The sequence below is a fragment of the Malus sylvestris genome, chromosome 3, assembly GCF_916048215.2.
Source record: "Malus sylvestris chromosome 3, drMalSylv7.2, whole genome shotgun sequence".
Taxonomy (NCBI): Eukaryota; Viridiplantae; Streptophyta; class Magnoliopsida; order Rosales; family Rosaceae; genus Malus; species Malus sylvestris.
In genome coordinates this window covers 27,772,236-27,778,021 of record NC_062262.1, presented here as the reverse complement: position 1 = coordinate 27,778,021, position 5,786 = coordinate 27,772,236, and the positions used below count along the sequence as shown (strand labels likewise).

Genomic DNA, 5,786 nt, shown 5'->3' with positions numbered 1-5,786 from the left:
TAAGGTATATGTTATCCCTCAACATACAAATGCTAGTTTAAATATTCTCAACACACAATTTAAACAAATGAATGCAGGAGTACCAAAATAATAGAAATTGCAACAGCATAAAGCACATACGAAAGCAGTATTAATAACCCAAATTACTGGCAATACACAGCCACAAAAGAAAACATTAGATTCACTTCTACTCCTCAGACCAGGAGGCTGGGACAAGCATCAATGAGCTCGAACTCAAAAACCACCGCGGAGGCGGAGTACAAGATGAAGGGTGGACTCCTTCTGGATGTTGTAGTCGGCAAGGGTCCTTCCGTCCTCGAGCTGCTTACCTGCAAAGATCAACCTCTGCTGGTCCAGAGGGATGCCCTCCTTGTCCTGGATTTTAGCCTTAACATTGTCAATAGTGTCGGAGCTTTCCACTTCCAAAGTAATGGTATTCCCGGTAAGGGTCTTGACGAAGATTTGCATACCACCACGGAGACGGAGAACTAGGTGGAGGGTGGACTCCTTCTGGATGTTGTAGTCGGCGAGGGTGCGGCCGTCCTCGAGCTGCTTGCCGGCAAATATCAGCCTTTGCTGGTCTGGGGGAATACCTTCCTTGTCTTGGATCTTGGCTTTGACATTGTCAATGGTGTCGGAGCTTTCAACCTCGAGGGTGATGGTCTTTCCGGTTAGGGTTTTCACAAAGATCTACATCTGTTTAGAGAAGAAAAAAATCGTAAATCAATGCCCTTAATTACTTAAGATCCCGTTTGGTATCAGTTTCTTTGTTTTCGAAACAAAAGAATCCTTACATTCATCACTTGTTAAAACTAAAATTTATTTTTCAAATTGAATACAAAACAACCTCCAATATTTTCCTGTAATTTATACAAAATTTATTGTAGCAAAGTAACTAATCAAATCAAACGAATATATAAAATTGTAATCAAATTTGTGTTCTAAATTTCCAATGTTCTCAGGCGTTCATAAAAAAATGAAAGATAAAAAATAATTCTAGGAAATAACTGATTGAATCAAACAATTAATCAAACCCTAAAAACATACTGAAGAACGTTAACTGCAGAATATGATGGGAAATATGTACAAACCTTGAGAAAGAACGAGGGCCAGCTACACAGAACTTCTATATGCCTTTGCTTTCAACGATGAATGATTTGGCATCGAAGAGCCTTAATTTATAGGATCGAATGCCGACTTAATGCATTAAAAGCCACAAGTCTATGCCACGCATAAGGATTAATTATTTTCCTTGGCATGCACGCCAAGTTTTAATAGGATATTATTAGCACTTATCAAAAAATAGAATCCAAATTTTAGAAAATCACGGATGCTAGATTTCAAATTTACAAACAATTTGTTTGGAAGATTTTGAATCTTGGAAAGAGATAGAAGACTGGTTGAACCATACTTTTGAGTTTTTAGGATACCAACTGTTTCTGAAATTGGCTAAAATTACTCCTTTTTTTTTTAAATTTTTTTTACAATAAAATGTATTTCTGACTGGCTGCATAGTTACAAGACGTACAGTCATATAGAAAAAGAAAGAAAAGAACTTTTGAAACACACATGTTAGATGCCTCATTTAGGTCATTTAGTACTATGATCTGATGTTATTAATCTTTACTTATAAATGAGAGGTCTCAGGTTCGATTCTCGTCAAATGCGAATTTAAATCACATTATTGCTAGCCCGTTGTGAGACTAAGCCCACTCCCCTGCTCCTTAGTAAAGTGACATAGTTGTGGAGTTTAGAAAAAAAAAACAATAAAAACTTGTTTGTACAACCACTTAGTACTACAGTCTGGTAGTATCACTAGTAGAAAAAACACTTTGCGCGACGTACATAAATGCGTCGCGCAAAGCCAAAAGTCGTTGCCTAAGGGTTTGCGCGACGAAGGGTTCGTCGGGCGCTGACCGTCGCGCCAAGGCAGTGACGGTAGGGCTTGCGCGACGAACAATAACATGCGTCGCACTAAGTACTTTGCGCGACTCACGTATGCGTCGTGCAAAGTACTTAGCGCGACGTGCGTGCGCGTCGTGCAAAGTACTTAGCGCGACGTATGGCTTGCGCGACGAACAATAACATACGTCGCGCAAAATACTTTGCGCAACTCACGTATGCGTCGTGCAAAGTATTTTGCGCGACGTATACGTGAGTCGTGCAAAGTATTTTACGCGACGTATACGTGCATCGTGCAAAGTACTTAGCGCGACGTGCGCGCGCGTCGTGCAAAGTACTTAGCGCGACGTATACGTGTGTCGTGCAAAGTGCTTTGCACGACGCGCACGCACGTCGCGCTAAGTACTTTGCACGACGCATACCATAGGATGCACGTCGCGCAAAACCCTTTTTTTGGTTTGAGTTATTTTTTTTAAATTCTTGATCAATATTATAATTAAATTCTAAAGAATAATTAATTAACCAAACAAAAGTATTTAATTATAAAATATATAAAAATGTGCATACAAGATGTCCAAACCAAAAAAAAACTACAAGTGAACTGGTTTAATACATCAAGCTACTGGGTATCAGCAGGGCGAGATGGGTCTGAGGTCGAAGGTGGAGCAAGATGAGGTACTGGTAGCGAGATTTGGAGGCCAGCCATCTGTATGGCTTGTACAAGTTCTTGCACCCTCCCGACACAGGTCCTCACCTCCTCGTCCTGAGCCTTCATCCGCTCATCCTGGGCCCTCAGCTGCACCTTCATCTGCTCACCCTCGGCCCTCAACTGCGTCACTTCCTCCTTCAATGCATTAACCTCTACTGTTTTCGATCTGGAAGAAGAGGCACCCGTCTCACGAACTCCCGCTTTCCCCATACCTCGAACAACCTTGCCACGACGACGACCAAAGTTCTGATCCAGGACATCAGTCATGATCTGAAAACCTACATCCTCAGGTAGTGTGATGTCCTCGATCGGAGTCTCCGAGGGAAGCTGCGATGTTGCTTCGTGGAGAACATCATCTCTTTTTCCACCATAGTAGCCTGTAATAATAAAGAAAAAACATATAATGTTTAATAACAAAATATAGATAATATTTGAACGATTCTTACATATAAGAATAATGATAATTACATATACTTACATGAAGTTGCTTAGTGGTCTCATTATTAGGTCGAACGTAAACTTCCTCGAACATGTCGATCTCTGGGAACATAGAACCCTCCTGAAGAAAAAAACATGAAGAAAATTTTATTAATCAATAATAATAAATAAATTGTATAAAATTTCAAAGTTAATTTACTTTTACCTCACGTCGTGCCTCAAGCCTATACGAAAAGGGCTTTGAACCAGAATGGTGGAGAAGTGTCTTTGACTCCCGAGCTTTCTGGCCAGCAATAGATTTCTTCTGTTAAACACACAATATACATGTTAGTGCGACTATTTGAAATAAATTAATAAAAAAGCTTAAAAAAATAACATGTACAATAATAAATTATTATTAAAATATTATGTATATACCACAAATTTTGGGTCCGTAAAATGTTTGCAGAGCCACTCCCAATCCTCTGGCCGGTCCTTCAACTCCATTGGAACATGTAGACGAGCAATCTCCGGATCATTCCATTGCTTAAAAAGCATGTGAAAATTGTTCTTCCATTGTTTGTATCGGGTTGCTAAGGTCCCCTCTAAGTAGGCCATAGCCTCAGGGGATATGTCCTCAAGATCATAAACGCACTACGAATATGAAAAATAATAAAATAATTGTAACAAATTTAATAATATTAAGATAATATATTTTGGTTTTGAATATTTGTAAACAAAATTTAAAAAATAATAACAGCTAAAATTAAATATACTAACCGACAACCTGTCTCGCACTAATGTCCTCGTCTCCTCGGGAATTTTTGCCCAAGACCCCTGCTGAAAGGGACAATTATCTCGAATAACAACACCACAACTAGTAGCGATGCCGCTATGCTGCTGTGAGGTAGCCGCTCCACAATGTCGCGGGTCATACACAATCTTGATCCTGGAGCCGTTCTGCCGTGCGCCCTCTAACTGCTTCAACATTCGATTAGGTCCCCTGGTGGTTTTTTTAGCTGGCCAAAAATACTTAAATGGTGAAAATCGTAAGCTTAAATTTGTAAAAAAAAATTTGACACAACCTCCCCTAATGGTATAGCATTTCCGAAAACCTTATAACAGTAAAATAACAGTAATTCACAACCTGCAACACATTTTCACAATCCAACAAATTTTGACCATCATAAAAATAATAGTTTTAAAATGATCAAAAAAAATTACAACGTAGTGAGAATTAGAAAAAACTACCTGGCTGGGAGGCCTCACCCTCTACTCTGGATGCCGAGGAAGTGTGATCAAAAGGTTCCGGCTCGCGACGGCGCCGGTGAGGCCGCCGTGCACTGACCTGCTCAACCGACACTGATGACGTCAATGAGATAGGCACTTGGGACGCCGTAGCAGCAGGCTCACCAAGGGGTGTAGGCTCATTGGTCACATTGGTCACACTCCGACGACGAGTGATCAAATACGACATCTATACACTTTTTTAACCATAAAAATATAACATTAGAAACTAATCCTTTCTTGCATTTGAAACTAGAAGAAAAAAGCAAAGAAAACTGAACAAATAACCCAAGTGTGAAAAAAGCAAAGAAAACTGAACAAAGCATCATTAACCATTGCCGCCAGACCCATACTTCTTGCCAAGAAGTAGGACTTGCAATTTGTCATAGCCAGCAAGCACATTGGCACTTGCATAGTCTAAAATGCAGAATAAAAATTAACAACATAAAATTAATTTTGTGGTTGGATCGTTGCAGCATCTACTTGACATCAAGTTTCCAAAGGTAATTAATTTTGACTCAACTCCAATATATAGTTTGAAAAACTTGCAGCATCTACTTGGCATCAAGTTTCCAAAGGTAATTAATTTTGCCGACACTAGCTCATCCCATATGATTATACTTACTTTCGATTCCCTTTCTTTAATTAGAAAAACTCTAAACAATTCTAAACAATTCCTTTTCTTTAATTATGCAATTCCTTTTCGATTCCCTTCCTTTTCATTAATTTTGCCGACACTAGCTCATCCCATATCAATACTATATCAAGATTATTCAAAAAGCAATAATAGCAATAATATCAATACTATATATTAATGCCCATATTCTAAACAAGTGCATGAATCAAGTATTAAAGCTCAAAGTGCATGAGCTTCCAATATGGATCAAAGGATTGAAATCCCATATGTGGAAAACTGGGATTGAACAAAACCCATGTAGTGAAATTTTGTAATAGGGAGGACAGAGTAAGAATTCATGCTTTTAAGGTTCACAGAGATCATTAAATAGCTAAAACCCAGTTCTGGAAATATGAAATGGAAACTGCCCAAAAAACCCAGTTCTGGAAATATGAAATATGCTTTTAAGGTTCACAAAGATCATTACCTGAGACGAAAACTGCCCAAAAATGCGTCGCGCATCTTCCCAGAAACCGGATTTACCGAATTGAGAAAGTTAGTGAAAATATGTGGAGAAAACTGTCCAAATTTTTGAGAAATTTGTTAGGAGGAAAAAAGGGGGAAAGGGAAATTTGTTTGCAGATGGGCGAGAGGGAAATCAGTCAATAAAGCATAAATCAAACCCATTGGGTTTACTGTTGCATGTTGGCCCTCCATATGATAACATGGACCCTCTTTCTCTTTCTTCATGGAAAAATTCCATATCCAAACCCGTTCTCATCCTACTATACTAGAGCTCATATAACTAGAAAAACTCTAAACAATTCCTTTTCTTTAATTATGCATAATTATTAT

At 38.8% G+C, this 5,786-nt stretch overlaps 2 pseudogenes; both read right to left on the bottom strand.

Moving 5' to 3' along the window:
• LOC126614970 (polyubiquitin-like) lies at positions 1-696 on the bottom strand (annotated as a pseudogene).
• Positions 697-2,420: 1,724 nt separating this feature from the next.
• LOC126614965 (uncharacterized) lies at positions 2,421-5,562 on the bottom strand (annotated as a pseudogene).
• Positions 5,563-5,786: the final 224 nt, after the last annotated feature.